The sequence below is a fragment of the Nipponia nippon genome, unplaced genomic scaffold (genome assembly GCF_047370975.1).
Source record: "Nipponia nippon isolate SJK-2023a ecotype South Korea unplaced genomic scaffold, ASM4737097v1 scaffold_1, whole genome shotgun sequence".
In the NCBI taxonomy this organism is placed as follows: domain Eukaryota; kingdom Metazoa; phylum Chordata; class Aves; order Pelecaniformes; family Threskiornithidae; genus Nipponia; species Nipponia nippon.
In genome coordinates this window covers 72351719-72375652 of record NW_028262290.1, presented here as the reverse complement: position 1 = coordinate 72375652, position 23934 = coordinate 72351719, and the positions used below count along the sequence as shown (strand labels likewise).

The 23934-nt window shown below is 41.2% G+C and overlaps 1 long non-coding RNA gene across 1 annotated transcript in view; it reads right to left on the bottom strand.

The window, feature by feature from the left end:
* Positions 1–22109, bottom strand: part of LOC148057421 (uncharacterized) — a 67094-nt gene extending 44985 nt beyond the window's left edge. Inside the window, exon 1 of the long non-coding RNA XR_015707199.1 lies at positions 21871–22109. This is a non-coding gene — a long non-coding RNA (uncharacterized LOC148057421). The remainder of the gene's footprint in view (positions 1–21870) is intronic.
* Between the last annotated feature and the right edge of the window lie 1825 nt (positions 22110–23934).

Here is a 23934-nt window from a genome sequence, read left to right as displayed (position 1 = left end):
TTTTTTTAAATTAGAAATATGTTTGATGAATACATTTTTATTTCCCCCATGGCTCACCTTCTCAACCCCAAACAGTATTTTTAAATATTTGTTTTAAGAAAAAAAATTGGTACTGTAGAGGTCAGCACAAAATAAGCATGGTGACTTTGCAGCTGAGTTCATAACATGAAGAATAATTGTCAATTAAAGCATCAGTCCCAAAGAAAATATTTTGGCTTTACCAGTTTAGATAAGAGGTGATGCCTATGTTGGCATTAGATCATCTCTTCATCGATCACCTTTCTACCTTTGGAAAAGGTCATGTAAGTGACCCTACCCCTTCAGTTTCTTCATCTGCAGATGATGCACCTTTTTTCCTCCCTCTCTATTTTGTAGCAGTGCAGACTAGACCAGCAAGCTGTCAAAGGCTCTGGATACATAAGTTATCCGAAGTTACGTGGCTATCATTGGCTAGCTTTCTGAAACATGAAAAAAAGTCTCGAGTTTTCATTGATGAAGCAGCTGCTAATGCAAAGAAAAATAATGTTTCCAGCCAGAGATACTACATGTAATAGCAGCACAAGACGCACAGTAAAGAGCCCGGTTCTGTAAGCACAAAGCGCTTCCCAGCACACCACTAAATAGAACATAAAAGCATAAAAATGGCATTGAAGTGCTAAGCACTGAGGCAGCAAATACTTCCCTCGTGATCAGTACTCAAGCTCTGTATCATCATTTGAGAAAGTCTCAAAACTCAGCACATGTTAATGGGTCATAAATACCCAGCTGCTCAGGGATAGCTAGTTTGCTTTGCATACAAGCTGTTTCTACAAATGTCCACAAAAACGTATGAAGGCCTACTAAAATGGCTGGGAAGCAACAGCCTACAAAGCTATTTGCCATCTACACAGAGGACAGAAGGAGGTCAAATTCAAACCACTACAAGAGAGAAGAAATAGAGAAGTGCCTGGCAGCACTTTGAAGGAGAAGGAAAAAATTCAGTCTGGTCATGCAAAGATAAACAAGCAGCAAGGAAAAATGTGGAGGGGAGGATGAAGATCCTAGCAATCTGCTAAGTGACTAGCAAGAAGGGGGGGAAGAAAGAAAATGAAAACTTATCTGGGACTCCTCAGGGTCTCTCCAAGACAGAGTAAGATCACAGTTCTGTGCACACAGCTCCAGAGGCTGTTGGCTCCTCTCTCCTCAAAATGCTCGTTTCAGTAGCATTTCAGAGTCTTAAAATGCTCTTCTTTGAAAGATAACACAGATATACAAAGAAATAACAGCTTTTATATTAAGTGCTCAGAACACAGCAATATGACAGAACTCCTCATGTTGAAATCAAATAGCTTTTTTTAAGCATACTACCTGTATGCAATCCTCCAATTTGGTTTGGATTTAACACAATGCTAGAGGTGATGACAGAGTTTTTCATTTGGCATATAATTAACAGTGAATTGTTTTAAATAAATGTAATAATGAGCTGAAAAATAAGACTTCCTACTCTCCTTGCTTAAAAAGAAAAAAATCTTTACTGCTAACAGAGGTTGCTTTAAGTCATGCATTTAACAGGAAAGAGATAAATACTGATATATACATACAGCTTTAAAAAAAAGCACTGTTTTCTAAACTGTGTGAAACACAGAGAGAACAAAACATCCATGAAGTTTCATGAAGATTCATAAATAATTTTCTTGTGAAACTACAAATGTCAGAATAAGGAAATTATTTTTGCCCTATTATCTAAATTGAAATCCTCTGATATCATAGCAAATAGGGCTCAGTACTGGGGCCAGTCCTGTTCAACATCTTCATCGATGATCTGGATGAGGGGATCGAGTGCACCCCCAGTAAGTTTGCAGACGACACCAAGTTGCGTGGAAGTGTTGATCTGATGGAGGGCAGGTAGACCCTGCAGAGGGACCTAAACAGGCTGGATCGTTGAGCCGAGGCCAACTGTATGAGATTCAACAAGGCTAAGTGCCCGGTCCTGCACCTGGGTCACAACAACCCCATGCAACACGACAGGCTGGGGGAGGAGTGGCTGGAGGAGGAGTGGCTGGAGAGCTGCCTGGCAGAAAAGGACCTGGGGGTGTTGGTTGACAGCCCCCTGAACATGAGCCAGCAGTGTGCTCGGGTGGCCAAGAAGGCCAATGGCATCCTGGCCTGTATGAGGAATAGTGTGGCCAGCAGGACCAGGGAGGTGATAGTGCCCCTGTACTCGGCACTGGTGAGGCCGCACCTTGAGTACGGTGTTCAGTTTTGGGCCCCTCACTACAAGAAGGACATCGAGGTGCTGGAGCGTGTCCAAAGAAGGGCAACAATGTTGGTGAAGGGTCTAGAGCACAAGTCTTATGAGGAGCGGCTGAGGGAGCTGGGGTTGTTTAGTCTGGAGAAGAGGAGGCTGAGGGGAGACCTTATTGCTCTCTACAACTCCCTGAAAGGAGGTTGGAGCGAGGTGGGGGTCGGTCTCTTCTCCCTAGTAACGAGTGATAGGGCAAGAGGAAACAGCCTCAAGCTGCACCAGGGGAGGTTTAGGTTAGACATTAGGAAAAACTTCTTCACCGAAAGGGTGGTCAAGCACTGGAACAGGCTGCCCAGGGAAGTGGTTGAGTCTCCACCCCTGGAGGTATTTAAAGGAGGGATAGACGTGGTGCTCGAGGACATGGTATAGTGATGGACTTGGCAGTGCTAGGTTAAAGGTTGGACTCGATCTTAAGGGTCTTCTCCAACCTTGACGATTCTATGATTCTATGAAATAGCAGATAGAACTCTTCTACTGCTAATATCTTTCTGGATCCTCTTTAATGGATCGTGAAGACATATCGGCTCTGAAAAAAATCAAGAAACATATTCTTCTTTTTTTCTTCCATTAAAGAAAACAAGCCTGATTAGTAAGAACTTGTACCTAGACCCCATTTGGCAAGTAGCCAGGAGAGCAAAAACCAAGTTAACAAACGTCATAAGTTTCAGAAAATACTTGTAATTAAAAGTAGAAAAGGAAGTGACACAAATAATTCCTGAAAATAGAATTTCTTTTAAAAAGCAACCTTGAAGTTCTTCTGCCTAAGCATCTTCCCCTCAGACTGACCTTTCTAGAAGATAAACACCTCGTTCAAAAAGATCAGGTTATGTCTTTCTCATACCAATGCCTTCTGCAACTTTTACAGTAGCATGCATCCCATCTTACTGTAACCTAAGTAACCAAGACCAACCTCTAACAAGGACAATTGCGTCAGATCAGTCTATAATAGCTCTATAAGTTCATCAATAAAATAGTGAATAAAGGAGAACCAGATGACATCTGGTGATGCAAAATGAATTGCATTTATTCCTGGGCATTACACGTGGCCAAAAAAAATAGCAAGATGTGTGGGCCCGGGAGAAGGCATAACATGAATATTGTTATCCCTATCACAGTTTGATTGTTGCACCTGAGGTATGATATTCAATCCAGATAGCAGAATGGGTTAAAATGCTGCTCAGTGACAAAGATTGGGACTTCCTTGTTTGCGGAATCAAAGAATTGTGAAATTTACTTGAAAACACATTTGCATGACTGATGAATGGGTTGGAAAAGGGGACTCTATTCACTCATCCCACAGAAGACAAAGGGACAAACAAAATCAGAAGGTTCTTTAGTCATTCTCAACAAAAGGAAACATTATGAAGAAGCCACAGAAATTACAAACACTAAAGGAAGCAAGTCAGGCATTTTGTACAGATGGCTACACTGACTAGAATCACGTATTGTCAGAGAACAGCACAAGATACAGGAGGAGCTGACAACAGAGCAGCCTTCCCCAAGCACAGTGGGCACTGGATCCAGTGAAGTTCTCTTAAGGAAAAGCATAACTTCAAACCAGATTCCACTGAACACCTCTGGCTGTCCAAGTGGGTGAGCCAGTGCAAGATGAGACAGCAACAAATACTCTTAGTGCACCCACCTAAAAAGGCCTAGTAAAACAGAACACTCGTTTTCCTGTTGTTGCATGACAACAGGAACCAGTACATGACCAAATATTTGCTCCTAACAGTGCAAGTGAATTAACCTATTTTATAACAAACCCTAGCACTAAAGGTACACTATCTTCAGTTAAACAAATCAGCAACTCTGGAATTATTTTGACCTCCAAGGGGCTTCTGCACATTTACACATATCTATAGATGTAGATAAATATCCTTCAGCCTGTAGAGCTCCTCAATATATTCAACGGGTTCAGCCAGACATTTCTCGCCTTGGATTTTGGAGCCACAATAAGCAAGTAAATCGGGTGCTGGTGGGTGCAAAACAAAACACACTCTTGACAGGACAGCCATAAACTTTTCATTTCAGTACTCCAGTGTATTTATTCAGCTGAGAATGAGGGAATGCTAGGTATTAAGAGTCCTGCATAGATGTTGTTCCTGTATTAACTGCACTACGCTAGAAGTACAGATACTAGCGTTAACAGTGATCAGACTTGCTCAGGCACCAGAGACAATGAAATCTCATCCGTTCGATGCTTTGTCTAAGGCAATTAGTTTTGCCAAAAGGCAAAGTTTATTAGCTCAGAGTAATTCTGTGCTTACAACATCAAATTTCTTCCAAGACCTCATGTTATCTCTGCAGAGAAATGTGATGAGCTGCATGAGTATAAAACCTACCCAGAAAGCGTTGTATCATACTATGCTACAAGACAGACTGACCTCAGAGGATACTCACCCTTACCATCGTAACTATCTTCCAAGTAACCACACAGCAAGAGCGCAAAGAAGCTGACAACAAGGAAAAGAATGGAGTTGGCTTTAGACTAAAGAAACTGTAAGGAGCTACCCGCAGCCTTTACAGGTATAACCTTTTTTTTTTTTTTTTTTCAGTCTTACTCTTCCCTCAGCAAAGTCATTACCTGCATACATTCCCCCCCACAATATGCTCAGATTAAGACAGATAAATATTTAAACCTGATATACAGATAATGCTTGCACATTTTTGGAAGAGCTCACAGCTTTTTTGTGTGCTCTAAAAATTAAGAGAAGTGCATGAATGTATAACTTTCTCCTCCTCTACCCCATGACTTCTACGAGTCAGTGGCATTCAGAGGTGACCTAAACAGACTTGATATATTTCTTCTAACTATGAATGCTAGACTGTATTAATGATGAGGCCTTTCATTGATTTACTGTAGCTTACTAAATAAAACAGAATGAATGTACTGCATATGAGGCTTTGCCCAGAACAGCAGGGATCAAGATTCAAAACAGATCTAGAAAAACAGCTTTTAAGGGACAGAAAGACAGAAAAAAAGGAGTCAAGAGAGTTCTTGCTCCTTTGTCAGATAGTTGCTAATTTTTACTTCAAATAAGTAAGTTTTACATATTTACTAAGGAACAACATAACAGATAACAGTTTATTTAATTTCAACTTTTTAAAAAACTATTATTAAGCAAGAATTATAATTAAATAACATTTCCTTGAGTCCTTACTCTGTATTCTCCACAGGCGGGAGTGCCAGGTGGCACTACTTATGAGGCCTTAGGCTTTAGTAAGCCGTATATGATTTGATGCCATATGTTGCTCACAAAACAGTTTTTGGAATACAATAAGTACCTTCTTATAGCCCCAAATTTAGATGAGAAGTGTGTTGGGTGGCTCAGAGCGTTAAACAAATAAATACATCTCGATTACTGCTCTGATATATAAATATATATATATGACCATCTTGTCACACCACCCCTCTTTTATTTATTTATTCATCCTTTTTATTTATTCCTCTTTTTTATTTCTTTTCCTTGGCGTTCCGCTGCTCCATGATGTTCTTCTGAACTTCAGGCATCCTCCTACTTCTGAAGGTGACCTTGGAAATAAAGCCCAAGGACAACAAAACCCACAACTTAGTGTGATTCTGCAGCTTTCTTTAAATGATATGTAAAACAGGAAGGAAAGCCAGTCACCTTTATATTTTGAAAAGCATCACACTTGACCCAGAGGCTCAAGCAGGAATCATCTTCCCCCTGATTAAAGTCAAGGAATTTACATATTCTGAAAATAAAAAAAGGAAAACTTCTTCCATGCAAGAGACCTGAAAGCATTTTTGCTACTGCTCCTATTATTCTCACATTCAAAGAAGAAAGAAAAAAAAAAAAAGCATAGCTATTGACCACTCCATATTTAAATGGGAATTCACAGCCTTTTATCTCCTAAAACTTTGTTACATGCCTACACTAGTTCAAAAACATCAGATCTGGAAACAAGGCATGCAACTACCATGATTCATGATACAGCAGGCATAAGACAGCTGACATAGTTCCAGTTTGTCGTAGGGTTTTTTTTAGCCTGCATTTATATTGCCTTATTACCTCCTGTCATGAGAATCTGGCTGAATATTTTATCCAGGCTCTAACACATCTTCAGCTGCTCCCCAAAGAACAACCTTAACAACCCATTCCACAACATCTGTCAGCCACACAGACTGGAACGACCATGTTTTCAAACACTCAGCCTTGCAGTCACATCTGCTAGAAACAACGGGCTGAACTGAAAGCCATTGCTTGGTTTCTGAAGAGCACCTTAGGACTTTTCAAATCCACTCAAGAGAGCTGTGTGGGTACGCATGCACTCACAGAGGACTACTGATGATGAACATCCATCCTCCTGCCTGTTACAAGCTTTTCCTCTCATTTTCACTCCCATTGCCACTATCCTAGCTGACAAACTAGTGAAAGATTTCCTAAGCACAGTCTCTCAGCACAACCAGACATGTATGTATCAGACATACACAGGAACATGTAACATACTCACACAAAGAGTTTACATACACAGAAATCTTGAATGCAAAATTACATACCTGTAATATAATTCAAACAAACTATCCCTCTCCTACATAGGGAACACCTAAGTACTGTAAGTAATTTAAGTAATATAATTTAAGTAAAACAGCCTCCTGATGCTGATACCAAAAGGCTTGAACACAAATCACTCGCTTTAAAATCAGAGAGATACAAAATATGACAGCCATTCCAGGAAATGGCATGACAGCTACGGATGGGATACACTCATCTGTGCTTCAAGAAACATCCCACTGCCTGGGAAGGAGTAAGGAGTACAGTAAGAACTTGGCTACTAAAAAGAGTGTATAAATACTGAGCCTACCAGCATGAAGAACTCCAAACCCAGCCTCACCCCTGGAGCTGCGCTTCTATTGCTATAGGATGAACTTCACAGTACATCTGCTTGCTGTTCAGCTCCAGGCACCAAGAGGTAAGGCAAATCCCTCATCTTCAGTTAAACTTGCTATGGTGCTGGCACTACCCACATTCCCAGGACAGCAATTTCTTCCCAACTTTCTGAACCTCATGCACACTCCTCGCAAGCTTAGGAGAGCTTGAGAGAAGTCATAGTGCTGCCCGAGAGACTTGAGAAGAGACACAGCTGAAGGAGAAGGATGGGAACACCTATGCACTCACCTATAAGAGTTTTAAAGCTGTTCTTTAATCAACAAACATGTAACAGTAGTCTTGCTCTTGATTAGGTCTAGCCACAGCACAAAGTGAAAAATCCAGATCCACATTGCTCTTTGACATCACAAGAACACTAAATTGGAGGAGTATCATCTGCACATGCACCAGCACTCAGCTCCTCTCCAAGCACCTTGCAACGCATGTGCATGACACCAACCAGCAGCTTCGCGGTGACACTAGTTTAACTTGCTCAAAATTGCACTTCTAGATTCACACATTCACAAGAGAAGCTTGTATTTCCTCTTGCTTAAAGTAATTAAATACTTATTGCTGAGCCTCATACTGATAAAGGCTCAAAACCATGACCAAGATACATCCTCAATATTCAAAACCAAAAAAAAAAAAAAAGGCAAATATAAAGAACCTGATGTTACTGAAATCTTGTGATTTTTAGCCCAGTGTTTTGAGACCAAGGTTTTCAAATACTTACAGCCACCAACACAACGCAGGTTTCCAGTATAATTGTCATTAAGTCCTCATTGTTCCCAAAGACAAAACCTTACAATAAAGTTTTGATGTTCAAAGTTCCCCAAAAATGGAAGGCCTAAAAAACATCTCCCCCCACAGCAGTAATATTCCTCAGAGTACTAAAATCCATGCCAACCTCAAAAAAAGACAGCTTGCATCACAGATATATATACTGGTTTAGGATACGCTGACAATCGTACCATGCCAGTAATACTGCATGGCATATCTGAGAAAGCTTCCACTGGCCCGATGAGCCATTGGCCTAGAGCTCAGAACAATCCTACAAGACCACCTCAGAAGGTAGGGAGGGACTCGGATGACACACCTGTGCTGAGCTTCACGCACAACTGTTTAAGCAGTTAAAGTACTCAAGTTAGCTACCTCGGGTGCCTCCATATTGCGTTGCTTCGCCAGCATTAGCCACATCCCAGGAAAGCTCAGAGCTTCACTGATGTTAAGATGCCGAGGACTGCTTACGCTGGGCAATAAACTGATGAATTATGTCTTCACACCTCCATTTATTTCGGGAACCATTACAATGCCATCCACATATTGTGTTGCTCTGTCCTTATGTACAATCTGTTTGTAACAGAGCCTCACTTGACAGAATTAGGAGTATGTTTTCCCTTACCAGGTACCACAGACTTGCCAAAGTGAGTTGGAGGGGTCTGCTAGTGCACTTAGAGTTTCTTCAACACTAGTACACCTTCATCCATTAAACAACTCCGATATCCATTTCTGCACATGAACAAGTTTTAAATAAGCACCTTCTCTGGTCTATCATTTCCTTTTCTTCCATTTCTGTGTGACTCCTCCTCTTCCACTGTCAAATGATAAAAACTTCCCAGAGATGTTTTTTCAGATGGGCTCAATATCAAGCAGAACAGAGCAGTGGGAAAAGCACATGTATTATGAAATTTTGCAAAGACTACCAAATTCCAGTTTATGGAGGAACTTAACAGAAATTCATCTGAGTAAGAGAAATTACAGAGGCTTTCACTAGCAAAAGCAATGGAATGAGTGGGTTGTTTGGTTTTGTTGGTTGGGTTTGTTTTTTTTTTTTTTGAATCTTTCAATCTGTTCCTGAGAGGGAACCATACCAACTTGGGACACGCTACACAAAGCTGGTAAATATTGTAACAATTAGCTTTGCATACATCTGATTACTTGTGGTATCTATTTGCCTTGTGCATACAGAGGAAGCAGCAGAGGATAAACGATAGCTTATTCACTTCTTCTCATTGCCCTTCCTATCCTTTTCTCTCTCTCTCTGTGTTGAGGGCTGCTGAGCGACTGCCCCAGATGCAATGCCAGCACGGTTCCATGAATCACACCAACAAAGGGTGTGCAGACAATATTGTGCAGTGGCAATATTAGAGCTCCCTGCTCCCATCTCTCCCACAGGCTATGAATGCATCAATCCTCTAACCTACTTTGCTTTTACTGGTCCGGCAGCTTGTCAGCTGCTTTGCTCCCAGTAGACATTAGAACAACACAGGACTTGTTGAATATTCAGAAAATCACAAAAAAAAGTCTGGGAGCTCACCCAAGCCTGTCCCCCTGCCTCAGGGAAGACCAGCTAGACACAAACCATTCATGACAGATTTGTCTCACCTGTTCTTATCAGCTTCCAACGAGGCACTCAAAGCTTTCCTAGGCAACATAATCCAGCACTGAGCTATCTTTCTGGCTATTTTTCTCACCTAAGCCTAGAGAAATCTCTCATGCTACAATGTGGTCCCATTACTTCTTGCCCTGCCTACCACAGCCATAGAGAACAGACTGTTCTATTCCTCTTTCTCATATTCCAGTCTTTTCCTGACTAAGTTTGCTCCTGAGAGAAAAATCTCTCAGGTCTCCCTTGCTAGTTATGCTCTGGATTCTCCATATTTTTCTTTGGGCTTGGAGTCCCAAACAGGACATCACTCTACACAGAAGACTTAGCAATGCCTGCTGTTAAAGTTACTATTCATGCGTAACATGCATCTCTCCTATCTGTGTTTCGCTTGCGTCAGTATCTATATCGTGATTTGGCAGCAGTCATGAGAACATACACTTTTTTAAAAAAGCCTGTGCTTCCCTTATGGGAAATCTGAGGGAAGCAAAAGCCTGTTAGAGGATAGACTACATGTTATACCACCAAAGTTCAGAGACTGAAGAAGCAGAGCTTAAACTTACAAAAAAGGAAGTTTTTGTTTTGATTTGAGCAGGGTTAACATAACTTATCACCACTAATATCTTCTTGTTCTTCAGCAGCTGGAAATAGAGCCAGCATGCTGAGGATCTTAGCCTGACATTCCAGTCTGGTCCCTTACTATACTGACTGAGGACATTTCTGATGCCTCTATTGGTGCTTCTAAAAACGGACAACACAGCATAGTTGTGCAAGCCCAGTGCCAAGTCCCACGCTATGACCACCTCTTCTTGAGCATGGTCAAAATCTGTGAAGTAGCTGGATATGAACAGCTCCTGGTTTCTTAGCTTCTCCCCGAGTGCGTGCCACCTTGCATAACAACCATCGGCAGCAGTGAAGTGGCAAGTGGAATATAAGGCGCCTTAAGTCACAACAGAGGGAACTGCAGCAGAGGGAGACCATTTATTACTTCTGGTGCACAGATCATCAAGATTATTTACTAGGGTAAATGAAGATCCTGCTGAATGTTTTGCCCATTCTGTAACTCCTGATCTACAGCACTGCAGGACAGCAGTGCCTGAAACAATGTCAACTAAGGCTTAGGTCTTACAAATAATACGGAAGTCAGACTGAATGGTTTATTTACAGAACTGTAACACCTCCACTTGCAGTGCCCTCCCTCAGCCAAGCAGAAGGGCTTCCATCATGCCTTTCCTTTCAATTACCCTTTCAGCCTTCATAAAGTAGAGTCTCGTCCCTGCCCCAGGCAGGCTGGGATACCGAGCCCCTCTCCTCATTCCCATGCCCTCACCCCAAGGGCTCCTCAGCCTTCCCCCTCTTTTCCCAGGGCTGCTTACAAGAAGCACCTGCTTCCTCCAGCTGAGCCCTTAGTGGTTCCAGAGACAACTGATGAGCCCAAGGCAAGGCTCTGGCCAGCTCTCTCTCACCTACACTGTTATAGTTAAGATTGTCAGCCGCTGAATTACTGATCACTCTCCTCCAGCAAATCCTTTCCAAGACTTGGATCTAAAAATTTTTACTAGAAAACCATTAGCTATTAGTCATCCATTGGCAAAAGGCATTTTAGAAGCCACCATGCCCACACAAGGATTGCTGGTTTCAGAACTGGGATAGTTCAGCCATGTAATACCCTTCCCCCCCCGAATTTAAGGACCAATTCTGTTCAAAATATCATTTATAATACAAGCCTTTATAAGATGGGAAGATGACAAAGAGAAAAATATTAGAAGAACAAGTGCATCTAAAGCTAGTTTGGGTATGTCTCTCCAGACTCTAGAAAAGTCTGTACTAAGACTTATAACAGATTAATTTGTATGCCATATATTGCACTCTACTTTAGAGCTCATGCTCGTTCCCATATATGTGAGCCCCAAAACACCTTTCCTGTCTGTTTGGAAGAATAGCAAAACACGCATTTAAATTTAGGAACACTGCACTTCCACAGGTCCATTAAGCAAAACTGAAAGTATATGAATAATTTAATAAAGGGCTCACAGGAAAAATTTACATTTGAAGTGCTTTTCTATAACCTCAAAAATTGCACAGACAGAAGAGTTTGCTGCCATTTCCCCAAACTTGAGAGTGCAACTAGCTGACCTGTCCAGACTCCAGTATAATTACCAACTAGGAACCTCTTCACATACTCCCACAAATATTTTCAAGTGTCTTTTGCCTTCTTTTTCACTTAATTGTTTTTGTTCACCATTAAAGAGCTGTTATGGTTTACTCCGAAAGCAACCAAGTATCAGCGCTATCTGTGAAACACCTTTAAACATTACTGTCCTGGTTTCAGCTGGGATAGAGTTAATTTTCTTCTTGGTAGCTGGTATGGGGCTGTGTTTTGGGTTTAGGATGAGAACAATGTCGATGATACACTGATGTTTTGGTTCTTGCTAAGTAGTTGCTAAGTGGCGCTCACACTGGTCAAGGACTTTTCAGCTTCCCATGCTCTGATGGGAGGGGGCACAGCCAGGACAGCTGACCCAGACTGGCCAAGGGGCTATGCCATACCGTATGACATCATGTGGTGTGTATAAGCTGGGGGAGTTGGCTGGGGGGCAACGATCGCTGCTTGGGGGAACGTGCTGGGCATCGGTCAGCAGGTAGTGAGCAATTATACAGTGTATCACTTGCTTTGTATTACTATTGTACTATTATTACTTGTTTTTATTATTATTGTTAGTATTACTATTATTACTGTTCTATTTTTATTTTACTTTAGTTATTAAACTGTTCTTATCTCGCTGTATGATGAATAAGCTTTCAAGACTGAGTCACTCAAAGGCTCATTCTGATGTCTTATTTGATCTGATAAAAAAAGATGTAGTAAAGCACTTCAAAATACTAAACTGCATGATTAGGGCTTCCTACAATTTTGACGTAACAGAAAAGGGATTCATTGTGAGCTTAGTACCTCCAAATCAACATACCATTCTGAGTTTTTTTTAGACAAGTGAAATAAGGAAACATAAAGTAGATAAAAGAAATGGTAAATACTAATACACATCTTCCACACAAATTTTGCCTCTTGGACTTCCCCACTGGCCGTTACAGAAGTGACAGACATTGTTCTGGTTTTAACACGTCTGTATAAATGAAGCAAAATCAGAAGTAAAAACCAGTATCAATATTTTTATAACATGGGTCAAGTTTCAGCGATCTTTTCAATTAAATTTTAGCAAATGTTTCTCAGTAACTGAAAAGAATGGTAGCTTTAAGGTCAGTTGTAATGGGGCTTTTAAGGTTAGTTCTCCTCCTCTAGAATGAATCCTAATTTTCACCCTGTGAAAAATCTTCCAGGAAGAAAGCCATTTCCAAACACTTAAGTATATTTATTACTCTCATTTCCACCCTAATTATGCAGATTACTGACTAGAATAAACCGATTTGTCTCATATTCCAACAAGGGTGCTGTTACTGGCAACCCACTTCAACTGAAGGACCTACCCTGGCAACTTGCCCACAAACGGCAGTGAACTTGCATAAAAGCCGGAAGATTGCTGCTGTCACTTTTCCAGCACAAGGGCACAGCCTCTGAAAGGTACCAGCCTCAGCATGCATAGCCTAAGATACAAATCTGTGTGCAACCTGTGGTCCGGGCTTGGCTTGCCAAACACACGTCTGATCCTCTGATTCGTCAAGCATAGTAAATGCTAACAGTGAAAGAGCATCCAGTTCTTGTCTGCTGCAAGAGGTGGGGCTTTCTGTCTGGTTCGTTGTTTGGTTTTCAGATCTCAGAACCTTCACTGTATTGCAGGTGGAAAGGAACTGAATTGGTCTGATTTGTGCCTGTGGGAAAACCATAATTAGGCAGCTCAGTTCAGAAAAAATGGATCAAATTCCATTTAGGTGGTATTTGCTGCTCAAGGTAATTATCCCTTCAAGAGCTGAACTGCTGTGCAGTAATGCATTTGAAGGAACCTAGCAGATAACAGAGAAAGACAAATTCACATTTCTTTACTAGAACAACTCAAAAAGACTTGAGGTCAGTGACACCTGAAAATAAAGCAAACAACAAAACTGCATAAATACCTTGCACATCTCAACAGCTATCTTAGAGCCTAAAAGTTTTTGCCCATTATGCACTAAGCATAATACCTTCATAAGTCAGCAGGGTAAACAGCTAAATAATTCATGCTAGCATAAGCAGTGCCCTCTGTGTCACTGGCAATGTTACACAATTGAAAGGAGGCAGGATGGACACTTCTTGAATACACATTGTGATTCTGGGATTCAACCTCAAACAAATCAGGGAAATGGAAAGCCACTTCAAAACTAAATCTCACAGGAAGTGCTCCTGGCAAAGATAGTTTCTACCGTACGTCATGGCAATACAGCCAGGGAAAAAGTAAATGAAAATCTACAACTTGTTTGTTCCTGTATGTGGTACAAGAGGAAAAAAGTTATTGCAGCACATTTAATACACATTCCCCTTTGAGAATAATCATTTGAAAAAGCATTAATCAGATCTCTTTCTAGTTACATGCAGGCTATCAAGTATTTTATGCAGAATTAACACATTCTAAAAGCCAGGCAGCTCAACAGGACTTGCAAAATTTTAAGTTTGCAACACTTCATGTTGCAGTGTTTCAAACTAATGTGTTAGTGTACTGTAAACCGAAATACAGTGTCCATGAGCAGCAGCATTATAAGGTAACAAACACAAAACAGACAGAGATTTAGAAGTTGGAGATTTTGAAGTTGGAAAGGGACTGATAGCATCCTCTAGTCTTACTTGTGACCGCTACATGACAAAAATCAAGATGTTTTAGGGTACTAAATAACCCCCAGTTTGACAACATGATTGTAAAGGCAATACACATTTCACTATAATTAAAGCAGCAGATATCTGCAGAACTTACTAAATTATAAATAAAAGCTACAATAAACTGAAAATAAAATAAAGTAACAGATGGTGTATAAGTCATTACGAAAGCCACCTTCTTAAACTAATGGATTTCACTAAAGATCATCAAAACCAGTGAAGTGGAAAGCAAGGCAAAAGCTGATGAAAATGCAATAATAAATCCAGAGTGAAGACTGAGAGCAGACACCCAGTTCCAATACAATCACCACTGCTTTTGTGTGTGAAAGGATTCACACACAATGGAAAATAGAAAAAAATTGAAACTGATGGTAAACCCTTTCACACCTTAATCGGAGTAGGGTTTTGGAACAAAAGAGGCAAAAGGATGGAGAAATTAGTTGAGAAAGCAACAGCAGAAGCAAAATCCACGTTGGTCCCCATTTAGTCACAACCACTACACGCATGCTGCGGATTCCCCATGCAGCCCACACACTGCTCTGATGATTTGCTGCCATCTAGAAACAGACCACCATCTACGTGATCGCTACTTGTCTGGTCAGAGACTTCGATCTCCAAGCAAATCGATTCAGCTCTTTTTATTAGTATTAATGTCTTTTGTCAATAAAGTTGAAGTGTTCCACATATTAAAAAACAACCAAATAAATTTAGGCATGAAAGTAAATTAAAGTAAAACAACATATTGGTAATAATCCCTAAGCTTTTCACATTGTTCATAACTGATGTTCACTTGCTAAAGCATGTCTTGCACCTGCTCTGTGTCTTCATTGCAACTGCTCATACTTCAGAGGATCTTAGGCATCTCTGCTTGGGCACATAGTTTGTGCTGGGTGCTAACTGCTGAACTATTAACCAACTCAGATGTGCACTTTCAAAGTGAAACAGAACTTATTTCTTAGATAACCATCATACATAGAAAATGTAGAAAGGAATTTCTGTTTAGAAAGTATCCCCAAAGTCACAAAGACAAGTGAATAATCCAATGGATTAGCACCCTTTTCTTGAAAGCAAAGCTCAGATTGAACATTAGCAGTGGGGTTTCAGCACAGCACAAAGGTAATAACATTGTACTTTAAGGACTGCTTTGTACTGGCAAATTGAAGTTAGTTTTCTCCCCTAGCTGTAAGATGCCCTGCTTTGTAACATAGGTCTTATTAATGGAAGAAGTTGGGTTTGGTCTCTGCTGCCAAAGCAGAATAAATTCCAACACAACATATTTCTCATTCCTGGTGTTTTGTGGAGGTTAGAAACAGGCTTTTAATGTTTATTAAGCAATGAAGAATGACATTACTCAGAGACAGCACTGTGACATAAATCAGCCCAATTTATGATCTAGAAGCCAGGCTGTTCCAAATCAGAAATTATCTCTGTTCTCGTCACAGCTGTGAGAGTTTTACAAGCACAGCACTTCACTCCGCTAAGCCTTTTCTTAACCCATCCTTACTGGGAGGAAATGGTGGGCTCCTTCAGGAAAAAAAAAAAAAAAAAAAAGTAACTCTGCATTTGGGGAGTAATTCAGCTCCTCCTGAGGCAGAAAGAAGGATTCACTCCATCTGACCCAGGCAGCTAAAAGACACGTAAGTGTGGGCTCTTTCCAAGGCATTCTTTACAATCAAAGGAGACAAAAAGGCACCTGAAGAATGAAAGGCATTTTTTCCTCAAACTGGTTTCTAAAGCAAATCAGAGGAATACCTCTCTGGAAGTGCCAGTTTCTCTTCAATGACAGTAAATACAGGCTAGGGTAGCTAGTCACTTAGAGGCAAACATGTAATTTTCAGCTACCTAAAGTCAGAAGATATGAATACCATCCTAAGTGTCAGAAAGAAAACCATAAAACTTCTGAGAAGAACCACTGAATCACATCATTTTGGAAGATCAGATGGTGGTGGCACCACCCAGAAACAAAGAGCCTGAACAGAAGGCTTCTTCCTGCAAGTCCTGCTACTTCACAGCATCTCACAGATTTCCATAACTTTTTTCCAGCTCTGCTTCAAGGCCTCCACCATGAGGACAGCGGCAAGTTGCTCCAAGCAAATTCTATTTATTTTATCATGCTGCAAATTAGTTTCATAAGGCTGTTTTGTTCAAAATATTTTTACATAAAGTGCTGCAGAGTCCAGGGGAAGGAGGTGAAATAAGAATGCTCAGCTGAAAACATTCAACTGGTGTTTTTAAATAGAAACTTCAACAGTTAGGGAAACTGCTCTTTAACTCTTATCACTAGGTGACTTATTCACTGGAGCACAAGGCCAAGTATGCTTTAGTCTCAAAGAGAAGACTTGTAAGAAAAAAAAAAAATTCCTTAACTTGCACTTTGCTATAATGATGATTTCTCTTTATTCGCAGTATCCTTTAATGAGTTTAAAAATATTTCGAAACCAGTAACAGATGTATAGAATGTGCTACATCACTACTGTATATAATTCCTTTGAAATATTTATTTTCCTATTGTCCCTCCACAGCACATTCACTAGTTACACAAAGTACATGTTACTAGATCTGCTTAACAGTGCACTGTCCTGCCAACTCCAACCCAACTGAAAGTAAAAAAAAAAAAAAATAAAAAAAAAAATCCAAAACTCAAAACTAAACAACTTCGATTTCAGAGAAACAAAGGAGGGTATCTGATGCTAATAGAGACTCTTGAGATCAAACCATTTCTAGTTCTGCCACAATGTTTTAATGGGACTAAGCAGGCCCCTGACAATGTCTACCACATTTTCTCTGCTAGAAAATTTTCTTATCTTCTACCTGTCCTGTTCCCAGTCTTCAGCTAAAGAACTGAAGTAACAAGACAGATTAAATAGCACTGCCAACTCTCATGATTTTGTTCAGATATTTTTAAACCACCCTCCCTACTAGCTTCAGTACTCCGTCAATTACATGAAAATCTCATCTCATTTCATGGCTACAGAGGCCTGGAAAATGTGGATGTAAAGCCTGTACATCTTTGTGAATATAAAAAATTTTTGTAATCCTAGAGAAACTGGTTAGGGATTTTGATAGGCTTGCAGCAGAAAACAAAGTGAGTTGTCTAAAGTCATACCACAAATCTGTGCACAGTCCCCATGGCTTCTAGCCGGTGCTCTGTCTAGTGGCTCTCCTGATGTACTCTAAAAGGAAAGCCACTCTGGGAACTCAATCTGACTAGTAGTGAGCTTGAAATCCCAGTCAAAGGATCAACAGAAAAAATAGACTCTAAATTGGATGTGTTTTAGGAGGAACACCTTGAAAAAATTACGATAGCTCTGGGTTTTTTTCCCCCATCACCTACAGGCCATGTTACCAACTTATAACACTGCCTTTTCAAGGTGCTATACCACACACTGAAGTAATTTTACAACACGATGAAGAGCACGCACCACAGTTTTGCTTACAGGCACCTAGATCAATTTATAATTGCTACTTCAAAGAACATACATCAGGACACCACAACTATTGCAGCTATATCCATACAAAACAAAAAAATTGAAAAAGCTAAAGCAAATCAGGCATACTGTTGTGAAGTTGTCACACTAATAGCAAATGCTCACACTTACAAGAATCTATGAGAACTGACTGACTGCTTTTCCTTGAAAGTTCCCCTCTCCTCTCCGTTTTCTTTCTCCATTGGCTGCAATAAGAACTTTAAAAAAAAAAAAAAAAAAAAAAAAACCAACAACCAACAGACTGACAGTATTTTCCAACAACTGAGTATTAACTATGCATTTCTACAGTGATGCAAAAGCACTTTGTCCTGAGAGTGCTATGTTTAAATAGCTAAACATAGAAATGTGAAAACAGAGCTTCGTACTCCCAGATGTTCCTTTTACTTCCACTGCAACAGTGGCCAGCAAGCACTGCCTATATAAAACGCCTCTGAGAGGCACTACCTTTTGAGAGGCAGAGTGAAGGCCCAGGAAAGACGGAAAGAGGCACAAAGATCTAAAGATGAGACTGTGTTTTGAGCAATATGAGCTAGCATTAGTAAGAGATGTTCTTCACAGCTGTAAGCAGCCAAGCTCGTTCAGTGTAAGAAATTTAAAATTCTGCAACTCACTGGAATTGTAGTTGCCACCGGTTACATGGTCACTTAAGCAGCATTTTGCAGTTGTGGTGCCATAAAAATCCCCGGTGACCCCCTGCTCTGGCAACAGAGGAAACTTTATTTCCCGTGTCTTTATTTGATCTTGGAATCCCTTTTTTTTTTTTTAGTGAAGCAAAAGGACAGGCCATACAACACATCTACGAGAGATGACAGCCTACATGTTATGAAGTAGGAACAAAAGTTTAGAAATGCCAACCATTCATGGTGCAATTTTACATAGACTGCCACTGCACAAAACCCTGTCTGCCAAAACAGCAGTTTATGTACAAGAGAGTAGGAATCAACCTCTCCCTTCAAGCAAGGATTATTGCTACTGGCTGATACTCACTGACAGCAGAAGAGAGCTTCATTAGGTCCTGGCATTCCAAAGCAATTGTATAATAAAAACATAAGGTAGACCCTTTCAAATATTCAGGTTCCATAAAACATATATAGAGATCGTGTTTTTTAAAACTAACTTGTTAAATTCTGCAGATCTCTCTGTAATGCAGTAAAGTTCCTGCAATACTTAACTGGCCCAGAAGCCCTAGAGATGCATGTAGCAGATTTAGGTTGAAAATGGCTATTTGTCATAACGACTTTGACAATAACTGTACTGTCAAAACAGCTACTGAAACCAGCCAACATTAGTCCCTAATACACAACATCAGTATTATCCTTTCATAAACTCAAAAAAGCTAGGGGCTTAGAGACTAGGAAATGAAATTCAGTCACCTACCTTCACTTTATTAAATGCCTTCTGAAGTGGTCAATGGAACAAGGCAAATAAAAACAATTAACCACACCACTATTTCTGAAAAAGCAACTGATAGAACTGGAGATGGTGCTCTCAGCACTTAGAAATTTTCCCTCAACACAAGGACTGGCATCAAATAAGGTTGTCGAGGGCAACGTCCTCCATGTTACTGCACACAACAAGAAAGCATTTCCAGAAATTATGCAGTGTATTTGAGTGAAGATGTCAGAGGTATCAAGCTGCTAAAAAAAGTCACTCAAAACATGGCTCCTTCTGAAACATCATGGATATTTTGGCTTTGAAATCAATCCACATTAAGCCCCTTGAAATATCCTGATTGAACCTACATAAACTCTAAACAGCCAAACTGACCCAAGACAACCGCAGCCCCAGAAGCAGCAGCCCTGTCCTACGCCAGATCAATGCACACACCCCCAGCAGTCTAGCACCAGCGCTTCAGTTTTCAGGGTCTGTGGCCAGAAGCTGACCTGACTGAAAATTAGCATTTTTTTGTTTGTTTATTTTCAGTAGGGCTATTTTTTCAGCAGCATCACTTTGTATCTATGAGAGAAACAACTCTCTTTAGCAGGCACTATTGCAGCCGGCTAATTTTCACTGACAGCCAGACAGGAAACTCTGTCGGGTTCCAGAGCAACCACATAAGGAGGATGTTACCCATACCCGTTAAAAGGCAATTTCTAGGGTGAAATTCATCTCAGTCGAAGGTATGTGCCTATTCCCACCCTCTTCCTTAGCAGTCGTGAAGTTTTTATTTCCATTTGCTATTAGAAGAGGTGAAAGCCAGCAGCTTAAACATACATGTTTAACTTTGAAAACCCGCTTTCCCTAGGTTGGCAAACGCACAGACAATGGGGTGGTATGTCTCCTTTCTCATAGTATTCTGCTTTGTTCTGCTTCCCAGTTACACTTCAAATACTTTTGGGTTGGATCTATCTGTCCCCATCTTTTTTAGGTGCCCACACTGAGCAGAAGTTAAACATGTGACCAATTAAAATTTAGATATGCAAGTTTAAGCTGTTCACTCTCACTTCCTTTTACAGCAAATGGAAAGTCTTCACAAAGAGGAGAAAAAAACCTCAAAATGTATTCAAGTAACAGCATGTTTCTTAAACCAAAGGTTGCCATAATGCAAAAATGCCCAAGAAACAAAGAAAAATCAAAGTGCCAGGTGCTACTTGGTTCTGATACATAGAAACCAAAAGCCCTATCTAGACAGGCTGGGAAGGAAAGTCTGTGGATGTAAATTGTGGTGTAGGCATATTTTTTTTTTTCGATGCGATAGATATAAAAGATAAAACATTTAATAGACTGAGTGACACGTTAACATTAAAATAATGAATGTTTGCAGCAGAAATACTCCATCTAGCTACGGAAAGTAAAATAAAACTGAATTTGGTAGCCAAATGATGACTGAGCAAGGTCAGATAAAAACAAGCCAGGTTGAACGGAGTGGTGGATTTGCACAGCCTAAGCACAGGTCAGGCACCTAGAACAGCTGGAAATTATCAGTAAAAATTTCAAAAGCACTTTTGGAGCAGATGCAGGTTCTTCAGTCATTTGCATGCTCTCATGGCCTGAATATGAAGCAGCAACTTTAGCTAGAGACAGGAGAAGCACAAACCAAAGACTTTGCCACATCAGGTATAATAAAGGCAATACATAAGCCAGTCTACTTTTTCTTTAGAGTAGGCAGATTTTTGAGACGTGCTTGAGGAATTGCTGTAGGACCTGAATTAACCTGGTACTAGAGAGTTTTCAATCAATGTACCCTCTCCGAGTCTTCCAAAGCAAACCGCAGGGACTCTCTTTAATGTGTTCTTCAGATGTGCCAAAAGGAAAGAAAACCCCCAGAGAACTTAAACTGAGCAAATGTGAGGCTGCACAAGCCAGGGAAATAAATCAGAAAATCTCCTCCTAAAACTTGGAAAATCTCTACAAAACCAAATTGCTGATGGCTAGAAATGAGACCAAGACAGTAATTGTGAGTCTGTGAGCAAAGACACAGAAACATTGTAAGACAAAGGGATTCCCAGGGGCCTGAGCAACACCACAGCATTTACAGTGCTTGAGTAGCACAGCACACCTTTGGAGACTCAGAGGCACAGTAACATCTCTGATCAAATTTACCCTCAGCTGGCCATGATTAGATTCTCCATCAGAGTGCTGGCTGAGGCAGATGTTGACAAGGAGAAAAACATTTTGGAACATAAGACAGAAAAGCTATACACATCAATAGTCTGAGGGCTGGATCTGATAAAGGGTTTGGGCGTGCATGGACTAGAGGTTGCAATCTCTAACTTCTAGTGCCTAGCTCCCAAAGTAGGAATGTGAGCAGGATGCAGTTTGACAATGGACTTACAGCAATCTAAGATCACAGTGCTGCAAAATGGGCTGCCCATCTACCACCCTTCCAGAGCTTCTCCTCTACACAGTCATGTGTCCACTCTTCCTACCCTGTCTCACAAAAGAATTAATAAACTTGTGACCACAATCACACAAAAATGCATTCCCACCACCATCTCTCAGTTGATTTCCAGTGCTGCTCCCCACACATCAATATCTCTAACTACGCTGATAGAAGAGAGGAAGCAAAAACTTACCAAAACAGAAGTGTCGGGGAGCAGCAAGGGCTGACTGCTCTCTGATCCAAGAGCAACCCCAGCACAGGCAGCATCCTCACCAAGCAGGGCCACAGTCACACAGCATATGAACGCAGCTGGCAGAGCCAGGTGCTGGTAACAGGCTCCACTGACAGACCCAGACACAGTGAAGGAGCAAACCAGGTACAAGGTCTATCTACAGGCCCAGCCAAAAGCAAAAGACAAGGCAGAGACAGGTCTACAACCAGGTACACCTACAACATAGCTCAGGACAAGAGTAAAAGCCCAGGCCTGAGCTTAAATGGAGCTCTTGGGTAGAGGCCTCAGGTGAGGCTGGTCAGGGTAATTAATGCCTAGTCGTGCCCTGAAGGCCCTGACGAGTACTTCTACAGCAGCATAATCTGAACACCTGTGTGGTATATAGGCGGCAAGATTTTGGTAGATGGGGGGCTGCAGGGGTGGTGGCCTCTATATGGCTGAACACAGCCAGCTCTGCCATGGCCTCGCTGCTGGCTAAAGCTGAGCCCATCAGCCACATCTGTGGTGGTTCCACATATGTGGAAAACATATTTAAGGAAAGGCAGAAAACACCAGACAGACAGGCAGGACAGGAAAAAAATAAAAGTGAGAAACAACAGGGGGAACACCAAGGTCAGAGAAGGAGGGGGAGGAGGTGCTCCATGGTGCTGGAGCAGATACCATGGTGGTCTGTGGAGGAGACCCCCACCAGAGCAGATGTCCACACTGCAGCCTGCAGAGGACCCCATGTTGGAGCAGTTGGATACTTCCTGAAGGAACTAACACCTGTGGAGAGCCCATGCTGAGGCAGATTTTTCCTGAAGGGAACTGCAGCCCATGGAAAGATGAGTGCTGGACCAGGGGAACAGCATGGAAAGAAAGGAGCAGCAGAGACAGTGTTATGCATTGAACGCAACCGCCCTCCCCCCAGCCCTCATCCACCCTGCGCTGCTCAGGGTGGACAGTCGAGGAGTCAGAAATGAATGACTGAAGCTAAGCCCATGAAAAGGGGGGGAAGGTGTTATTTTAATGTTTGGGTTTTGTTTTTCACTTCCCAAATCTGTTTTAATTGGAATAAAGTAATTTATTAGCTTTCTCATCCTATTTTCTCTTCCAATCTGCTAAGAAGGGGCAGCGAGTGAGCAGCTGGGTGGCTATTTGGCTGCCAGCCAACGCTAACCCACCACAACACCAAAAATCAATTGCCTCCTCATCCCCAAATGCTTTCCAAATGTACTAGCCCTCTTCCCCAAATCCTACAGTTTGTGCAAAGAGCTAAAGAGAGCTAGTTTACACACAATGATGAGCAATGACTCCCTCGGGAAATGGAAATTAAATAAAATAAAATGTATTAATTGAATGTAATTAATTGAAAGCATTAGTTAATATAATTTAATGTATTAATTAGAATAAAATTAGGCAACAGGATTAAGTGCTGTGAGGAAGCATCTCTCTCCTCAATCTAAAGTCCCAAATCCTCTCCTGCAAATGAGATATAGAATCATAGTTGAGGAAAAAAAAAAAAGAACACTGAGCAAGGCTCTCTGTGTTCCTTGGAGAAACAAGAGAGAAAGGTGTCACAGTGGGCTACCTTTAATCACCTCCTTCTTAAAACAGTAAGCCAGCAAATAGGAGACCTGAAGTCAATGCTTAACTGAGCCTGACAGGATTCAAATATATTTTCTGCCTCCTCAAGTCATACCTTACCCACTTGCTAAGTATGGCTAAATGGGGGAAACTTTCCGGGCACTCTAGGCCACAGTGCAGAGAAGAATGCAATAATCAGCCCATTAAGTCTTGCTGGTGATCATGAGTTCTGCTTCCTCCTCCTGTAAAGTCACTGAAGCAAACAGAAACATAGTCCAGAACACAGAGTTTAGGATTTTTGTCCCAGCTGAATGCCCCAGTCACTAGTGTAACACTCCCCTCGTGCTCTCTTTTGATCAGACTCTTGCATTCTCGGTCGTATACTAGCCCTGTTTAAGGGAAGGCAGCCTGACGCAGGCTGGGAAAACAACTTCCACTCAGCTCTTCCTCTACTCTGGT